Source organism: Chelonia mydas, chromosome 6, assembly GCF_015237465.2.
Source record: "Chelonia mydas isolate rCheMyd1 chromosome 6, rCheMyd1.pri.v2, whole genome shotgun sequence".
NCBI classification, from domain to species: domain Eukaryota; kingdom Metazoa; phylum Chordata; order Testudines; family Cheloniidae; genus Chelonia; species Chelonia mydas.
Genome location: NC_051246.2, coordinates 26,876,865 through 26,897,932, shown reverse-complemented (window position 1 = coordinate 26,897,932; position 21,068 = coordinate 26,876,865). Strand labels below are relative to the sequence as shown.

The following is a 21,068-nucleotide window of genomic DNA, read 5'->3' as shown; positions in this document are numbered from 1 at the left end:
ACACAGAATCTTTAATACTCCAGAAGCTTTAAAACATGCCAGCACTATAAGCACATGCTTAGTGCTGATGAGTTTGTTTTTCAGTAATAATTTAACGTGACCAAATGAAGCATTTTTATACGAAAGCACATATCAATAGGGCTGTCGATTAATCACAGTTAATTCATGCGATTAACTCAAAAAAATTAATCACAATTAATCACAGTTTTAATCGCATTGTTAAACAATCGAATACCAATTGTAATTTATTAAATATTTTGGGTGTTTTTCTACATTCTCATATATATTGTATTCTGTGTTGTAACTGAAATCAAAGTGTATATTATTTTTTATTACAAATATTTTCACTGTAAAAATTATAAAAGAAATAGTATATTTCAATTCACCTCATACAAGTGCAATCTCTTTGTTGTGAAAGTGAAACTTACAAATGTAGATTTTTTTGTTACATAACTGCACTCCAAAACAAAACAATGTAAAACTTCAGAGCCTACAAGTCCACTCAGTCCTACTTTCTTGTTCAGCCAATCGCTAAGACAATCAGGACTGTTTACATTTACAGGAGATAATACTGCCCTCTTCTTATTTACAATGTCACCAGAAAGTGAGAACAGGCATTTGCATGGCACTTTTGGAGCCGGCGTTGCAAAGTATTTATGTGCCAGATTCGCTAAATGTTCGTATGTCCCTTCGTGCTTTGGCCACCATTCCAGAGGACATGTTTCCATGCTGATGACGCTCGTTAAAAAAAGAATCCGTTAATTAAATTTGTGACTGAACTCCTTGGGATAGAATTGTATGTCCCCTGCTCTGTTTTACCCACATTCTGCCATATATTTCATGTTATAGCAGTCTTGGATGATGGCCCAGCACATGCTGTTCATTTTAAGAACACTTTCACTGCAGATTTCACAAAACACAAAGCAGGTACTAATGTGAGATTTCGAAAAATAGCTACATCACTCAACCCAAGGTTTAAGAATCTGAAGTGCCTTCCATAATCTGAGAGGGACAAGGTGTGGAGCATGCTTTCAGAAGTCTTAAAAGAGCAACACTCTGATGTGGAAAGCTACAGAACCTGAACACCAAAAAAGCAAAACAACCTTCTGCTGGTGGCATCAGCAGAACCCATCATCAGCATGTCCCCTGGAATGGTGTTTGAAGCATGAAGGGACATATGAATCTTCAGCGCATCTGGCACGTAAATAACTTGCGATACCGGCTACAACAGTGCCATGAGCACACCTGTTCTCATTTTCAGATGACATTGTAAACAAGAAGCGGATAGCATTATCATCCGCAAATGTAAACAAACTTGTTTGTGTGAGCGATGGGCTGAACAAGAAGTAGGACTGAGTGGACTTGCAGGTGCTAAAATTTTACATTGTTTTATTTTTGAATGCAGTTTTTTTGGTATATAGATCTACATTTGTAAGTTCAACTTTCATGATAAAGAGATTGCACTACCGTACTTGTATTAGGTGAATTGAAAAATACTATTTCTTTTTTTACAGTGCAAATACTTGTAATCAAAAATAAATATAAAGTGAGCATTGTACACTTTGTATTCTGTGTTGTAATTGAAATCAATACATTTGAAAATGTAGAAAACAGCCAGACATATTTAAATAAATGGTATTTTATTTACAGTGCAATTAATCACGTGATTAATCACGATTAATTTTTTAATCGCTTGACACACCTACATATCAATGCCAAACTCTATTAAAAAAAACAAGTCCAGGGTGTGTTGGCACAATGGGTTACTTCACTAACTTTCTGCATCTCTGATCAAATCCTGGTTTCTGGCTGGCAGTGTCTGTTCAGAAAAAACTCAGGATCAGACCAGCAGGAAAGATGCAAACCAGGACTGTAGGTGAACTAGCAGAGACATGATGGAAGCTTGCATTCACCTACCCTCCATTATATTTGGTTCAGGCTAGTGTTAATTCTGCAGTTCTTAATTTTCAAGATCTCTAAATTCCCCCCAAAATTAAAAAAATTACAGTGATTGCTACTTTCTAAATTGTCTTTCACATTGCTATTTAGATTAAGGTACTATATGTACAGTGTACGTGTGTGTATACAGATACATACCTAGACATATATACACACACATATAAAGACCTCTTGCTTTTTACATTTTCCAGCATCAGTCTCTTGAATATAACTATGGAAACTGGATTTGTGCAAAAATGGCTGAGAGGAATCTCTGCAGAGGGAAAATATATACATTGTCATGCTGCCTAGCACTGTATAATAGATTGGTAGAGGGCAAAGAGAGGAACTTCCAATGATGTCAAAGTGATAGCAGAGAAGGTCTTGAGAGGGTTTTTGTCTGTCCTTGAAGAAAGCAAGTTTGAGACCTTAAAAATCAGAGCCTTTATTTTTTCTTTTTTGAAATTGTGAAGGGCTGGGCCAGTCTAATTAAAATCTTCCATATCATAGATTGAAAAAGTAAAGACCCCTTCTATGACTTGTTTCAGCACTTTATCTGAAGTCACGTGGCTGTGGTTTGTTATCTCATTAGCTCACATAAATTAAACAGGCTAGAGCCAGGACAGTACTTAGCCCTGGTCTACATTACAGGGTTAGATTGAATTTAGCCACCTTAGGTCAATTTAAAAATGACTGTATCCCCACAACCAATCCTGTTCCGTCGACCTAAAGGGCTCTTAAAATCGACTTGTGTACTCCTCCCTGATGAGGGGAGTAGCGCTAAAATCGACCTTGCTGGGTCGAATTTGGGGTAGTGCAGACACAAATCGACAGTATTGGCCTCCGGGAGCTATCCCAGAGTGCTCCATTGTGACCACTCTGGACAGCACTTTGAACTCCGATGCACTAGCCAGGTACACAGGAAAAGCCCCGGGAATTTTTGAATTTCAGTTCCTGTTTGGTCAGCGTGGCGAACTCAGCAGCACTCAGCAGCACAGGTGACCATGCAGTCCCCCCATAATCGTAGAGCGTAGAATGTTTCTACGCTCCCCCTATCATCTCCGTCCCTGAGGTTATCGCAGATTAGAAGGCGAAAAAAATGCACTCGCGACGACATGTTTTCTGAGCTCATGCAGTCCTCCTGCATTGATAGGGCACCTGTAGTCATCAAAGATTACAAGGTGCCATGTACTTACATTTCCCTTGCAGTTTTGATTGAATACAGTATCTGTTACTTCCTATTTGATATTTCCTTCCTACTTAGCTGTTGCATTATACTATTGTGCATTGTTAAACCATCACCATGTCTCACTTCAAAGATGGCTGCACTTCTTCTGCACAGTTGCCATGATTTATAGTCTGTTGTAAATGTTCTGGGTCAGTGGGTTTGTTTGTTTTTTAAAAGAAAGGGGCTATATAAATATAAGATTATTATCACTAGTTAAGCACAGTTCTCTCTCTGTTATAGAGCTCAGTTGGTGTTCGATAGATTTATTCACTTAGAAAAGGTTTATATGCATTGAGAGCAGTTTAAAGACTAAGATCATCTCCACCCAAGAGAACAGTTATTTCTTTATTAGACAGCTTCCTAATACAATCTCCTAAGTAACAACAGGGTTGGGAATCAATCACTGCTCAGTGAATATATTCCTTTAAAAACAGATTTATTCTCTGATCAGGGACTGGTTTAAGTTGCCCTCTTCCTCTGGTTAATAAAAGCCCCTTGCTGACAAGCTCAAACCACAAACACAGATGAAGGAGGGTAGTGGCAGTGAAAGGTGGGGGAAAGGGGAGGGTAACATATTGGAGATGAGAGAGTTTGACAGCCCATAACGACTGGGAAAGAAATTAAAAGGGCATTTCTGGCCAGAAGTGACATTCATTCAATGAAAAGCAAAAACATCTGTTCCCTCCCCCCCGCTTCACTTAACAAGCAAATATTCAGCTAACCAGACCACTGCATTATATTCTTCTGATTATTGTCAGCAATATAAGCCTCTGGAGAAGCCTAGACTGCAGCCCCTCTCTGGTTTATCTCAAATATTTTATTATTAGGAGGATTTTTTTCCCCCAAATTCAACTGTCCCTATGCCTCCACCCTCACCTCCACCTCTCCTTCTCTTCACAAACAAAAAAAAAGATGATGATGCACAAAGCAAAACTTCCATAAGACAATACAAAGTACATGCTGTTGCCCAGTCATTCTCTAGAATCATCTGTGTCACAATATGGCAAACACACGAGCATGGAAAACGGGGGCAGGAAAGGGAATCTGAGGAAGCAGAATCTAATTCCTGACTCCATTCACACAAAACTAAACCAGCTTTATTTCTGCTGGCTGAACTAAACGTCTAAAAGGTTAGAATATGTTACATGCACCTTCCCGCATCCCTCATACTATCTGGACTCTTACATATATGCTGGGATTGTACTTTGTGCATTCACTCAGTCACATCTGTGGGCTGCACAATGATGTCAGGTAAAACAGCCAATATTACAGCCACGTTAGCTAGGGAGAACAAGGAATAGGAAGGGTGTGATATCTGTAGCATATTATACTGCTGTAGTCCCCACAAACAGATAAAATTATTGGCCCATAGAGAAACAGCAGTGCTATTTTCTTTCAAGTAAAGGAACAAAGTTGTGAAATCACTCCTTACAGTAAACAGTACTGCAACCTTTATCATGATATATAGTACTTACTCACACATGTAATCCCATTGACTTCAGTGGGACTACATGCTTAAGTACCATGCAATATAAGGGATCCAGAATCACACCCAGTATGGTGTGCAGAACCAACGAGTTCCTCCCCGCAATGCACCTAGTGAAACGGTTCAGGTGCATTAAAAGTTAGCAACCAATGCCAGCTTGTGATTTATGAGAAATATAGAGTTAGCTGACGGTTCAAGTTTCCAGTCAGTGTTCTCTCTATATGCTCATGTAATTTACAAGGATAATACACTTAGACACACCAGAGAGTGAGGATATCATACAAGGCAACATAACTGCAGCAGAATTTCGCCAAGGGCCAAATCCTGCATTGAGCTTCATGCTAACATACTCCTGCAACCACACAGAGCACCATTTAAGTCAATAGGGCTTTGTGCAGAAGCGGGAACCAGTCCACATAGAGTGGACCGCGTGACTGGGGCTTAGTGTACTGGACTGCTAAAAGGTGCAAATCTGTCACAAGGAGAACAAATGCTGTTGAAAAAAGAGAAGCAAGAACACTATATCACTAAATGTAATTGGCTAATTTATATCTCCAGTGCCATAAATGTGCATGGTGTGATGATTTCCCTGCCTTCAGGAGCCTACAGTCTAGGTTCAATAGCATGATAATACTTCTTAGTACTTAAAATATATTAAATTTACCATAAGATTTTTTTTTAGAAGAAGTCTTAGAATCTGAGACCTTGCAATGATCCCCAACACAATACCATACTAATCTAATGTTTAGTGTTCTAGCTGATGGCACTTAAGCTTCAGCAAAAATAATAATGACGTATGCCTTGTACGTTTCACCAGGAAGTACCCCAAAGCTCTTTATAAATTACATACTACATATGCAGGAAACATTTTCCCATTACTATAGTCAATACAGGCACATACATAGTGGCACCTGATAGCTATTTAACATCACACAGCAACACTACATAACAGTTTAGAACAGAAACCAAGAATGCAGACTCCAGTAGAGGGGACAGGGTGGGCAAAGTCAGGACAGAGAAATAAAAACAGAGACCAAGATCCAAAATCTACTGAAGGTGTTTCTAATGACTTCAGTGGGAGTTGGATTGGATCCTAAAAACACTAGAAGCACGGGCAGAAAAATAACCAAATGAGAATCAACTCGGAAAAATGGAAGTACATACATCTGGTGAAAATAATTATAAACACAAATAATCAATAGAAGGGAGAAACCTGTGAAGCAGTATTGCTGAAAGAGGCCTACAGGTAACAGCAAACTAGACATATGTTTGCAATGTGAAGTTGCAGGAAGAGAGGCCAATCAATATGGGCTTTGGATCAGGCACTGTACCTGTGGCATGACTCCGCTGGAGTATTTCAGTTAGTTCTAGATACCATATTCCCAGGAAGATACTAACAAATGGGAAGAGATCCAGAGAAGAAAATCAAAATGATCACAGGGCTGAAGGGATTGCTTTATGGAAAAATAATTTAACTAAACATGTAGACTTGGCTAAGAGACAACAAAAGGGAGACATGCCAAGAGCATTCAAATGTTGGAAGGATGTAAAACCAATGATGGAGAAGAATGATTTGCTGTAGTAACCCGGGAATTAACTGGGAGTAATGGGAAGAAAATTAAGGAAGGGAAAACGTAGGCTGATTATCAGGAAAAGCCTCCTGAAGATGGGATATATTAGGCTGTAGAATGGTCCCCACAGGAAAGTGGTGGAAGTCGCAACGTCTGAAACTTCTAAAACGAGACAGGACAAAACATTAGAAAATGTACATTAGGCAACAATCCTGCACTGGCAGAGTGATGGACTGAGTGATCTAAGAAGTCTTTTCCATCTCTAACTTCTATTCTTTGAAAATATAAGGGCAATGCAGGCCATCAGAATGCAACTACGTAATCTGGAATTAGCCAAATTACTGGAGTAACCCCCCCCCCCCCCCCCCCCGATTTTGTAAACAATGCTATGGGATACCATCCTCAAGTCTCTAATAATATCAAGAAATAAGTAAGCTAAAATACACATAGAAGCAGAATATATATCAATATTCCTTATTTCAAAGTTTAGGAAAACAGGTCTTGAAAAGGGAAGGAAAAAACAGGAAATTACGAATATACAAGTCAAACAAGATACTTTGAGCTATCAGATGAACCAAACATGCTGAAAAGTTGTTACATTCCTATAAAAGGAACAGATTTATTATAAAAATCTATCATGAGTTGATCTACCCTATAATTTTTAACATTATTTTATCGGCATATACATACACGCACAGACACACACGTAGAACTGTTTATTTATTTAGAAAGTTTGTTGAATTAAACATGTAGAAGATTAAATAAAGAAAAGGAGAAAATGAAATCAAACTCTACAGTATGAAGACAGATACTAAGAACAATTCTCCTAACATAATGAGATCATAAGATTAAGACCCCAATACCTGTAACTTACAAGTCATTCTCTCACTTTATGGGATATTTTCCTTCATTCATACATACACACACACTCCATTACACATTATAGATAATGTATATAGGAGACTTAATAGAAGAAATTCCAATAAGCATTTCATACAAAATAATAGAAATGATACACGATATAAGGGAGACTCAGCAGGGACAGAAAAATCCGCTTATCAGGTACGCCACAGTATCCCAGCTACTTATGTAAAGTTCAAGCTTTATTATCTAGGGAAGAGGGGAAAAGGGAAGACACAGGGGAACAAAGCTGCTGATTTGCTCCAAGACTCCTGGGTGATAAATAAGGCTGCGAGTCTTTCACAGAGGGCATGGAAGTCACGGATTCCATGACTTTCCGGGACCTCCGGGACTTCCACAGCTGCAGCGGCTGACCCTAAGGCTGCCTGGGAGGCCCCGGGGCCAGCTGCACCGCCCACTGCTCGGGCGGCCCCAGGCAGCTGGTCCTGGGTGTGGTGCTGGAGCAGCGGTCCAGGAGCAGCAGCGGTGGGGCCTCGGGCCACCCTCCCTGACCAGCAGCAACAGCCCACCCAGAGGAGGTGTTGGGGCCCTGGGCCGCCCGCCCCCAGGAGCGGCAGTGACCGCTGAAGCACCCCCACCCCACAGCAGCAGAGCCCTTCCACCAGCACCTAAGATTTAGTTAGGGGTATTTTTAGTAAAAGTCATGGACAGGTCACTGGCCGTGACTTTTTGTTTATTGCCCATGACTTGTCCATGACTTTTACTAAAAATACCTGTGACTAAATCGTAGCCTTAGTGATAAACCATTACCTCTCCACAATCCCTACATTTCAAAGAGTCCTCCCTCCCGTCAGACTCTGGACTCACTCCTGAGGTTAGCCCTTACAACAACGATGGGGTTGGGGAGGGTGTTATGTTATTAGTAAATGGTGTTGTGGAGGTGCAGGGGGAGAACCAGGAGTGCACATGTGGAAATTATTTTACTGTATCCTTCACAGATACATTGATACAGGGGTAAGAATGTTTTTACATTTCAAGATCTATACTCCTTCCAGATCTCTGCTTGCTGTTGGTTGCCTTTAAACAGCAGCTGTGAATCAAAGTTCATATGCTGGACAGTAAATAGAAAAAATTACATTAGAAACAATCAGATGCTAGATAACTGTCTCCATAGTTCATTAGGGGCCCAATTCAAACTGAAGGCATTAGGATTCCATCCACTGATTTTAATGAGAGTTGGACTGAGCTATAGAACTCTTGACTCAGCCCACACTGGGATCAGAACCTTGAAAGACACAACTCAAGTTTACACTTGAGTTATTGCTAGTATGGGTTTAGCATATCTTCCTGAGGAGGTGGTCTGGGTTCCTCTCCTCTCAGATATTCACCCATTCCTGATAATGAACATTCTCATTATAATCCTCATTTCCCCTGCAAGGGCCATATCCTGCAAATTACAAGCCTCAACTACTGCTGAAATCAATAGGAGTAGACGGGCTCAGGACCTCTAAAAGGGCAGTTCTAAATTTTTAACCATTTGACCTCCCAGGAATTGCCTCATCAGAAAATACAGCAGGAACCACTTTTCAGAACACCTGTTACGGAAACACTCTGGCTGCAAGAACTCATTTCCAGGGGACAGAGTTTTGTCTGTACTTTTCATTTACGGAATGAATTTAGTGCTGGTGAAAGGTGCCAGACAGCTAGTCTTGAAGACTAAATGTCCTCTATTTAACTGGCTGTTCTCAATGGGTTTTGCAGCTTATGTAAACAAAGGTCCCATGAATGAGGACATTTTGAAACTGCAGACTGTGGACATCTATTTCTAATCACGTTTTCTTGACTTTCATGGTCTGTTTGCCATGTCTTTGCAAGGGGTGTCTTATCCTATCCATCTTCATCAACTTTGGCACATCTTTATCCCTAATTTTACCCAACAGAACGCTTGAGCTTTTATGGGCCTAATGCAAACCCCACTAAAGTCAATGCAAAACTCTCACTTGACTTCACTGGGGCTTTGGATCAGACTCCACGTGAGCCTTGTGCTCCTCCAACCTGTAGGAGGATGCTCCTTAATGCACTTTCTGGAGAAAAGGACATAAGGCCACATCTTGATTCCATTGACAGAATGGAAGTTTTGCCACTGTCATCAGTGGGACCAGGTTACCAAGCCTACGTATACAGCAATTGCTATCAAGGGCACTGTTATTAAATGTGCCAAATTCAGACAAATATAACAATAACTGCAGTTTTTAAGAGATGGCTTTTCCCTTTTTTCCATATTCAGGTTCCATTTTTTATATTAATAAAATACATCCCAGTATTCCAAAATAGAGCCAAGAACCAAAACCTGTCTCATTTCTGTATTTAGGTCCTGATCTAGAAAAGTGCTTAAGCATGTGGTTAAGTATTTTGCTTGATCAGGGCATTATACATAAGTATAGACATAATACTAATACTTTGCACTTGCATAGCCTCTTCCATTCAAGGTCCTCAAAGCACTTGAAAAACACTAATGAATAAATGCTCACCAACCACCCCAGTGAAACAGGCAAATATCCTTTTACATATGGGGAAATTGAGACACAGCGACGTGATATAACTTGCTAAATTTCACAGTCAGTGGAAGTGCTGGCACTAGGTCCTAGGAGCTCTGACTCTCAGGCTCCTGTTTTAACTATTAGGCAGACCCCATCCCTGGATGGTTTCACTTGTTTACAAAAACTCAATTATTAGCACATACTTAAAAGAAACTAAAAATGGGAAAAGTTGTCCACACCTTTTGTCCAAAAAGCACAGAACGACAGAATGCAGGCACAGAAGACCTTCCTAATCATTTCCCAAAGAACAGGCACCAAAGCATTGTTATGAAATAGCCACAGGCTGAAAAATCATTCTGGGGACAGACAATGCAAATAAGCATGTTGGGCACTGACAATGCAAATGAATCCACCAAGCATCCTACTTTTGTTTCCCAAATCCCCTTCATCCCATACAGCTACAAAATAATTTTCAAATATAAAATAAGGCGCTTCTACTGTTACAAATATGTATTTAGTTTTTTAATTGATAAATACCTGATCACATTATTATTTATTTGTACTCCACGGCTCCAATTGGGACTGGGGTCCCATTTTCTTGGGAGTTATACATATTCATAAACTGATTCATTTGCTGAATATTCCCTTGGGTTGAATATTTTTAAAAATTAACGTGGACAGCCATTGTCAATAATGAAAGACTATCATCCATTAACTATTGAGCAGCCCCCAAATAACCCCTTTGGCTCAACCCCTCTGACGAGTGATGAACCCTGAAGGCAAACAAAGCCAGGCAGTGGCAGAACAGTCGGGGAAGTGAGCACTGGAACAGAGGGCGCGTTTGAAAACACCTTGTCTTCAGTTCCTAGATGTTCAAATCTAGTGATTGTTAGCAAGTGTCCCAGCTGATTTCAGCTGGCATGGTGACACACACGCACAGAGAATGTCTCTCAGGTAGCCAGATAAAAATTATGTAAGTATAGATAGAGTTATCACCCTAAATAACGCCAAGAAAAAAGAGAAAATCTGTGTAGTTTTGGGAGATTCAAGCTACAGATATACATTATATGCATACCTACATGTATATGCACAGGGAGAGAGAGAGGGGGACACATATCCACACAAATACGAGATATATATAGTGTAAGAAGTGGGGTGGAGAAAGATCTTTATAACAAATTAAAAACTTTTTTAGAAAAAAGAAGAGGTTATTTATACTGTACACTGGCAAATCTTTCTCTTGGGAGAATCTCTTATGAAATGGATTGCAAAAATCCCAGTCTTTTAAAAGACTAGACCACCAAAAGTCTTGTGTGCTCGGTGACTTTGAACATGCCATGTGGGTGAGCTGTATTTATTATGTTTTCTCACTTCTCCAGTTGGAAATCTTATTACAGCCAATTACAAAGAAAACGAGAGGAGACAATTATACATAAAACTCCTTTGAGCTTTTAACAGTCCTGTACCATATATAAAGCTACCATTATTACAGAGCCACACCTAGACCTGTGCCAATAGGCTCGCAAATCAAGGAAATTAGAGATTTGATTTATAGCGGAGTAAAAAGACTACAAAGGTCTTCATCTTTTCCAAGAGAAACCTAGAAACTAAATCCCTGGCTTTTAATCACATTTGGAATCATGTTTAAAGTCTTAAACATAGTTCCAGTTAAAGCTAGTTCTACCACATGTAATCTAGGCCAAGATTTTTTAAAAGAACTATCTACAATTATTCTCCTGGACTAAAATATTCAAAAAAGATCCTGAAGCTAGGCTCCTATGTTCATATTTAGGCACCTATGGGTTGGATTTTCTAAAGAACTTAAGTGACTTAGGGAGCACAAGTCCTACTGAAATTTGGGCACTTAAATATAGACCATCCAATATCTTGTTCTGAATGGAACAGAATGGATATCCCTGCTACCTATGTGTGTCCCAAGTTAGAATTAGAACCTTGTTTTAAACACAAGTTAAGAGACCAGAATATACAAATGTGTAAATACTACATATAGTCAGAGGGCAAGACTTTCTGCTACAAGGCTAAAAGTTGCTCAGATTTTAAAACTATCTGCCTTTGTTGTGTGAAACAGGCGTCTGTTATCTTACAAACTCATGACAAGTTTATTCCTGATGTTTCTAACACTGAAAATAGTTATTTATATTTCTTCTCAGAAAGCCATCATGCAACACATGGGACTGATATTATTGGTTATAGCTTGACAATTGCTGTAAGCACACACCATTCATGTTTCACCACATAGATTTGCTAATGCAGGTCCCAACGGAGTTGCACCTCAATACTGACCTACAGACTGAGGGGGAGGTGGAATAATATTCACATCTCAGCCGATGAACTAATATTTTTATGGTACAGCAGGCCAACCAACAGCAATGGTCTAATGAAAGCCTACATTCAGCCTTGCATTGCCTAATAAGAGCATCAGCAACAACCTTGGATCTTTCCCTCTGACACATAAAAAGAGACCAGAGAAGCCCTGGTCTTGGAAGAGAAAAGATGCAGAGGAGGGTTTTCCCCCTCCCTCCTCTCTATTCAAGTCAGTAAATAACTGGAAACAAAAAATGATAACCACAATAATTATTTTAATTGCATTCTAGCTGCATCATTTTAAAAGCAAGCAGCGCTTTTTAAAATAAAAGAGACCCTGCCATGACGTATCCCTGAGCACATCTGGGTGAGAGTTCTATTTCATGCCCAGAGAGCTCAGATCTGGAGGCAGAGTAGACATTCTATTCCTTTCTGGACTCAAATACAGGAAAAGTTCACTCAAATCAAATTGCTTTGAGTGTGCTCACTTAATTTGCAAGTCCAGAGACAAAACTAACCGGGACATTCTGCTAATCTATAAACCCTCAGACTGAGAGAGTCACTGCCTGGCATGGTAATGAAATTCACAACTGACTTGGGAGACTTCAACATCCAAATGGACACAATCTGTTACAACAGCCCCAAACCTCCTATCCAAACTTTCCACCTGGTAATCTCCAGAGCTAAGACATGCAGCCAGCCATATCCTGAACTGGACCCTCAAGCTGGATGTGGAGATAACAAAAAAACTCTCTACAACTTCCCATCCTGTGCTAGTTAAGATCTCTTCCCCTTCTAGGCAAATGTAAAATCTCTCCCTACTACAAGGCAAGGGGAAAGTCAATCCGTGGAACTCTTTGCCAGAGGATGTTGTCAAGGCCAAGACTATAACAGGTTTCAAAAAAGAACTAGATAAATTCATGGAGGATAGGTCCATCAATAGCTATTAGCCAGGATGGGCAACAATGGTGTCCCTTGCCTGTTTGTCAGAAGCTGGGAATGGGTGACAGGGGATGGATCCCTGGATGATTACCTGTTCTGTTCATTCCCTCTGGGACAAGTGGCATTGGCCACTGTTGGAAGACAGGATACTGGGTTTGATGGACCTTTGGTCTGACCCAGTATGGCCATTCTTATGTTCTTATGAAACCAACATCATTGTCTGCCCATGAAATAGGAAACTCTGTCAAATACTAACGCAGACACAGAGAAAGCTCTACAACACCAAGAGGTCAAAGAGCTGATGAATTAAGGAAGAAGAGCCACTATTCCCTGACTACTGTGCACAAAAGCACCTTCTCCCACCATCTCCTCAAACTGATCAGATCCGTAATTATCAGGAGACCTGCAACAGAAAAAGCTGGAAAGAAGGAAACTTGAGCATTGGTGGCAGAACACACTGTCTTATACAGACAGACTGCCACACAAAAAAATTCTGTAAGCCTGTGCCAGTGCCATGAAGGAGCCAAGGAGACCTACCTCTGCCACATAGGCAGCAAAGTCATGCCCTACAGCAGTGGTTCTCAAACTTTATTTTTCACGGACCACTTGAAAATTGCTGAGGGTCTCAGCAGACCACTTAATGATCTTTCCAAATGCAGTTTGTACCGTTAGTTAAATATTGTAAAGCACTTTGGAGAAAAGCACTATATTAAAAAAAACCTTAATAATAAGTAACATTTTTTGTTCTACAAATAAAAGCACACAACTCATACTTTAATATCAGTAGTCTTACCTTTCTAATGCGATGGATGTGTCCTCTCTCCATCACCATGGCAGCCCCCAAGCTGAGGCTCAGAAGGAGGGGGGTCTCTCCCTCTCTCCCGCACCATGACAGTTCCCGAGCTGGGGCTGGGAAAGAGGTGGGTCTCTCTCTCTCTCTCCTCCACTGCAGCAGGCCCCAAGCTGGGGCTGGGAAGGAGGGGGGTATCTCCCCCACCACAGCAGCCACAGAGCTGGGGCTAGGAAGGAGGGTCATCTCTCCACGGAAGCTGCAGCTCTGGAACTGGGGAAAGTTGCCTCTTTCTCTGGCTGCCGCAGCTCTGCATGTCCCAAATTCCTCCCACCCCCTCTTCTCACCCCACTGGCCCCTCCCACCTACCCCCATTCTCTCAAAGGCCACCACCTCACCTTACATGTGCGTCTTCTCCAGGGTCCAGACACCTTATTAGTGGAGCCATGCCTGCGCGGCTTCACTAATTAGGTGGGTGGCTCTTCATTCTCTTGTGTGCGGCCACCCAGGCGGGAACCTCAGAGGGAACTATCCACAGACCACCTGAATGGAGCTCGCGGGCAACTGGTGGTCCGCAGACCACAGTTTGAGAACCTCTGCCCTATAGAACTTTACCTGACTAAATCGCTCTGTTAACAAATTGGCTCCACTCGACCCCAGAACACAGCAGTAGGAGGAACTGTCATCTCATTTCACAAAGATCACCCTCATCTGGGATGGCCTCATGGGCAACCAAAAACAAAAGGCTGAGAGCAAAACCAAAGCAAAAACAGAAGTTTCCTGAGTGCTCGGTCCATAACTAGCTACCTAAACCACAGTGCCTTCCTAAAGGGTTCATGCTGTTTACTCCTCTCTTGCTTTCCCTCAACACATTTTCCCCTCAACTTGTCACTCTCATATATACAGTAACGCTAATGTAGCTGTGTTAATAATTTCAGAAAGTCCATTACAATCTCCTCCCTTTAATAAGGAATGCCATCCCCAGCCCACTCAAAGACAGAGCTGCATAGAGAATGCAGCATACTGTGAAAACCATGGTGGTTTAAATTTACTCCCTGGCATAGTTAGAAAATAAGGAAAGAACCGACTACCAAGTATTTTTGTCTTTACGGGTTTTGAAACCTTTTGGTCTTAACACCTTTTTGTTTCTACAGCCTCCCAGGCATTGAAAGTTTAATTGAAACATGTTTTATTCCAAGCTTCTCATTTATCCTTTAAAAATAATAATAAAAAAACCCAGGTTGTTCCTCCACAATGGATTTTTAAAAAAAGCTGTATGTATGCATGTGTGGGCCAATTCAGGTGGTGTTGCTTGCAAAACAACAATATTAATGTAGTAATAATATAGCGAACAACCCCCACTGGGCTGAAATGGAACTTCAATGTGTGAAGCAATTTTATATCATTTCCCCCCACCCACTACTCAAGTAAAAAATAGCTCCAGCCCAGCTGCAGACTAAACACATTGAGAAGGTGGAAACATTATTTTTCTGCATAAACACCTCTGGTTTTGTTCTTTGCCTAGTGCCTTTTCTTGTGTTATACACTGAATGGGAACCAATCCCATGGGCAGGGCACAGCACATGCCATCTTCTGCATCAGTCAACACAGGCCTGCTATTTACATGCAGAGGCATTCTGGGTTCACACACACACTCACTCACACCCACACCGACGTGTTTTTGAAATAATTGCTCATTTATGATTACTGCCACCACATGGATCCCTTTGGTTCCCCGCCAAAACTATAATCCAATCTCAAACGGTGCATTCCTCGTCTTCCCCATCCCATTCTGGGGTCAGGGTGCATGAACTCTGCAATGCACTGTGTACAGATACAAAGCTAATATTCATTCTAACTCCTCATTTTAAATAAAAAAAAGCAGGTTTGAATGGCTGACCAGATTCAGTGGCATTCCAGGACACTGCATGCAACTGTTCTCCCATTACTGAGAAATTAACACGATTTGAAATAAATATATTAAACGGCATAGCAATGACAGCACCAGACACCATGCAGGGATAAATGACTTAATGGAGGTTTAAAGCAGCAACAAAAATCATACACAGCAAATGATAGCTGAAAATATTATCGGAAATATCAATCAACTCATATCTATGCAAACATTTCCTCATTACCTGTGTCTGTCCCACCAGTGAAACCAGTTGTACTGGATGAGTGCATCAGATTTCACTGTAGTCATAAAGACCAAATTTTTCAACTGATGTAAAAATCTTACTCAGCATATAGAGAGGGACATTAGCCAGGCCATTGGTTTCTCACAGTTCATGGAAGGGGACACAGAGGCCTGACTTCAAGGTCTACACAGATTGCCTTTATTAGTTATTACACAATGAGCAAGTCAGCTACGACAAGGCCTGTGATATTCCCTTATACTGGGGTCATCTGGTTCTGCTTGCTTAGGTGTCCTACAGTCCCAGTTGTCTGTCCAAGCCCATGAGAGAGAGCAAGAGAAGGAAAAATTGTGCTTCAGAATGGAAGTCTTCTCACTTCAGTGTCTGACTCTTTTCTGCTCTCTCACCTCTAGCTCATCATCCTACCAGGGAAATGGCATTACAAAACCCAGCTCTTTTATTAAAGGGACAGTTCTTAGAATTTAAAAACCATGATCCTCCCTCTGACCTCAAGCCAGTCTCCGATTTTGCACATACAAAACAGGGTGCAGATGGTGCATGCAACTATCCAGGTTTTGTGCATAAATCACAGAATCACTGAAATGTAGGACTGGAAGAGACCTCGATAAGTCATCTAGTTCAGTCCACCGCACTGAGGAAGGGCTAAGTATTATTTAGGTCATCCCTTCCAGAAGTTTGTCTAACGTGTTCTTAAAAAGCTCCAAAGATGGAGATTCCACAGCCTCCCTAGATAATTTGTTCCAGTGCTTAACTACCCTGACGGTTAGGAAATTTTCCCTAATATCCAGCCAAATCTCACTTGCTGCATATCTCCCTTTCAAATGCACATTTGCACATGAAAAATGGGCATGTGCTCAATCTACACAGGTGCAAAATCAGAGGAGGTGACTGAAAGTTTAGCCTTATATGTACTGAGGAAGAAATGCAGTACTAGGGAGACACTATCAGACAGCACAGACTTCCCTTCCTCAAAGTGATATATAGCTGAGTGCTGAACTAGACAGAACTTTAGATGGGAATTTAGAAGTGTGGGGTTCTATTCCCTGCTCTGCTACTGACTTCTGTGTGGTATTGGGCAAGTCATTTCACCTCTCTACGCCTCAGTTTACACATCTGTAAAATGATGATAATACTTACCGCCTTTGTAAAGTACGTTGAGGTCTTCAGATAAACACGGCTATATAAAACTCTGTTGTTATTATTATAGTAGTATGCCTTTAAAAAGAAAAATATTTGGGGCCAGATTCTGCCTCTCGTATTCACGCTGAACAGTACCTTGCTCCATGAGTAACCCCACTGATTTCAGTGCAACTACTTGAAGAGTCAGTTATTGCTCAGAGTGAATAAGGGTGGCAGAATCTAGCCCTTGATAAGCAAACATCCTCTTGGTCATGGTGCTTCGTTTCAATATTATCCTCTGCACATCTTAAAAATAATAACAGCACAAACAAAATTGGGTATTTGTGCTGTGATTACAGATTATGGAAACAGGAGTACTTGTGGCACCTTAGAGACTAACAAATTTATTAGAGCATAAGCTTTCGTGGGCTACAGCCCACTTCATCGGTTGCATAGAATGGAACATATAGTAAGAAGATTATATATATATATATATATATATATATATATACACACATACAGAGAAGGAGGAAGTTGTCATACAAACTGTAAGAGGCTAATTAATTAAGATGAGCTATTATCAGCAGGAGAAAAAAACTTTTGTAGTGATAATCAAGATGGCCCATTTAGACAGTTGACAAGAAGGTGTGAGGATACTTAACTTAAGGATATAGATTCAATATGTTGTAATGACCCAGCTCTATTCAAACCCAAGTTAATTGGTATTTAGTTTGCATATTAATTCAAGCTCAGCAGTTTCTCGTTGGAGTCTGTTTTTGAAGCTTTTCTGTTGCAAAATTGCCACCCTTAAATCTTTTACTGAGTGGCCAGAGAGATTGAAGTGTTCTCCTACCAGTTTTTGAATGTTATGATTCCTGATTTCAGATTTATGTCCATTTATTCTTTTGCATAGAGACTGTCCGGTTTGGCCAATGTACATGGCAGAGGGGCATTGCTGGCACATGATGGCATATATCACATTGGTAGATGTGCAGGTGAATGAGAGCCCCTGATGACGTGGCTAATGTGATTAGGCCCTATGATGGTGTCACTTGAATATGTGGACAGAGTTGGCATCGGGCTTTTTGCAGATACAGACTAACACGGCTGCTACTCTGAAACCTGTCATTATGTAAACATGCACTTCTTCAAGATGGGCAGCATGTTTAGATTATCTTTTTGCAAGAAGAGCACTGAAAGGCTGGTGGATTTCCAACTTCAGAAAAAGCCATAATATATAAACTATAAAAGCAGTTTGAGCACGCTGTTGTGGCACACATACATAGACCCACTCAAATCACTCCCAAACAGAATGTCCATGCCAGCCAAAGCCTATGATTCCAGAGCCTGATCTTATGATTGGGGTCTTCAGCAAACTAAAGAAAATGATGCCTAATTTCACAGACATATCATGGCGAAACAGGGAAAATTTCTGAGTTTCATTCTGGAAATGCAGAGCAAAGGGAGAGAATTTTTTTTAATCTACATAAGTACACAGCATTGATTTTTACTATTGATGTTTAAAGCTGCCGCTCAAAGAGTACAAATTAAAATGATCTCATGGATGCAAGACCTTGTTGAAACTAGGTGCTCCCTTTAGGAACACTACGAAATGACGGACTGGATCCAACCCATGGTCCCTCTAGTCCAGTGTCCGGTCTCCAACAGAGGCTAGCACCAGATGCTTCAGAGGAAGGTGCAAGAAACTCTTGTTCATTGGATTTCAATGTATCTATCTAAGGGTTTTGTACTGCCATCCATCACCATAGTATCTGAGCACCTTCCACATCACATATATTTGGTAATAGCAATATCGCTAATGGACTTCATGGACTCCCTGGCTCTTTTTCCTTTTCAGTTTATAAAAAGCTCTGCTTCGGGTAGGTAGCTTTTTTTTTATAGGAGAAAGGGAGCTAGCTCATGTTCCCAATACAATTCTTCTGGGAAAGTTTTATCAAATTAGGAAGATTTTGCAGAATTTCGTAAAGGTGCTCAGATTCCGGATTTGTTGAATCTCCTCTGGAAATCTGTTCCACAGCCAGATACGCTCAACTGAGAATGCTTTGTCCCCGACTCTCACATGCTTAGTTCTTTATTTTGTCCCAGAGGAGCACAAATGTGTGGTGGTTCATAGACAGGGATGTAGTCTCCAATATAGCTGAGACCTGATCCACTAATGGCTTTGAAGATCAAGACCAAGGCCTGGGAAGTGGATTGGGATCCAGAAGAAGGACTGTAGCTGAGACCTGATGTGGGCACTGTGGTCTAAACCACGGAGGAGGGCAGCAGCAGCATTTTGTGCCAGCTGGTGCCTTTGCACCATTTCCCTTCAACTTCCTTGAATACAACTCACATTCTCCTGAGCCGCAGGAAGAAGGAGGCTCTTGTCTCTCATGGTGTTCCAGAGCCACCGGCAGGCCCCTTCAGCTTTAGTGAGGAAAAGCACAGAAGGGGACTTGCTCTGACAGGTTTCTAGCTCAAATGTCCCTGTTGCTTCGTTGTGATCAGACTCCTCCTCCATATTCCTGTGACTCCTCTGAAAAAGGTCAAGCTCAAACTCCGGCGATGACTACAAGCCACCTTTTTACACTTCTTATTATTCTGTATGAAGGAAATCAGTGAATAATTCAGAACTGAAGAAAAAGTTTTGTAAAAAAGACAGATGAGCCCACCCGTAAGGAGATTTAGCACTGAATAAGCCAAGAACTGGATTTCAGATTTCATACATTTTCTGCCAAAGTATATTTGCACACAATGATTTCCACAGCTGACTTGGAACTGGAATGTTGCTTTTTCTTTGCTCCTTTGAGGTATGCTTGTTACTTCCCATATGAAAGCTCAGCAGGAAGACAGCCTCCTTGTAGCAACTCTGGGATGGATACATTGGCAAGGCTGCATACCCCCCCCCCCCAAGTCAACAACAGTAGGAGACTCCTATAGTCAGTAGTTACAATAGTGGCATTCACATTTGGAAGATCTTAGTGGAGGGGTTTTTTTTTATTACTGTGGGGAATTCTGATTCGGTGTCACTTTTTCTTTCTTTCTGTAGCCAATGAAGAACAAAAACTTCATATGACAAGCCTCAAAGTTTGAGTTAGTAAAAAAGGAAATGGAGCAGGCAATCTTCACAACAGAGGTCAAAACTTACTCTCACTGCTTGTCTTCTAAATGAGTAAACTATATAGACATTTACTTGGGAATCTTTGGTGGAGAATTCCCTCTTTGATTCAAGGAACTGGCACAGAAGATGGGAGTTGCTCGCTGCATCATCTCTGCCAAGAATCAGAAATTACATCTGAACATCTTCTGAAAAGAACAGCAGCAGCAGACGCATCTGTGCCTTTAAATTAAATGGTCAAATGGGACCCTTGCAAGAAAACCAATCATGCAGCAGGACTGTGGTACTCCAATGAGCAGAGTGCAAGCTGTATGTGGCCTGTGTTTCTGAGGTATAGAAATTAGACTTGTTTGTCTAAAGACAGCCATGTTCATGATCAGTTCTAGCATACCTCTCAAGCACCTTATTCCACCAGCTCCTAGATGATCCAGCCAGATAAACCAGCACTTATTAACTAGGAAAGTTCATGTTGAATACTTGCTCTTCAGAACCACAGCAGGTAACCAAGAAGAAAAACCAAAGACAGGTCAGAGGCCTGGATCACATCAAACATCAGAAAACAGGAGACACTTTATAACAGATAGGTAAAAAAGGAAAAATGTCATCCTCAGATCTTGTAAAAACTCACTAGGTTCTGCGCAAGGTATAGCAGCTACACTAATTAGTGACAGATAGATGACCAGACAGAAACAAAATGGCATTAAGTCCGGTTCCAAGATCCACATAGCAGAATTGCTGTGTGGGGGGGAGGAAAAGCAGCTGCAGTGTTCATATTGGATTGAGTTGAACCAGCAGCAGCCAGTTTCTGCATTTGGAGTGAGCAGATGTCTCAAAAATGAAATCCTGAAACAAGCCACATCACCACAAATCATTGCTTCTGTTTCACTAGCAAGCAATAGGTTAAATTTATCCCTGATATAACTCCACTGATATCAGTGCAGCTACACAACCATAGAATTTGAGCCAATGGCTGCAACAGAGTTTATCCGTCATA

General features: G+C 41.0%; 1 protein-coding gene and 1 long non-coding RNA gene across 20 annotated transcripts in view; both read right to left on the bottom strand.

Annotated features, from left to right (window-relative positions):
* Window positions 1-21,068, bottom strand: part of BRSK2 (BR serine/threonine kinase 2) — a 427,587-nt gene that overhangs the window by 357,951 nt on the left and 48,568 nt on the right. The gene's annotated exons all lie outside the window — the stretch shown is intronic.
* Window positions 1,576-20,232, bottom strand: LOC122466261. The gene is made up of 3 exons (XR_006291637.1): window positions 20,150-20,232; window positions 19,310-19,557; window positions 1,576-1,819 (listed from the first exon to the last, which is right to left on the bottom strand). It is a non-coding gene; the product is annotated as an uncharacterized LOC122466261 (long non-coding RNA).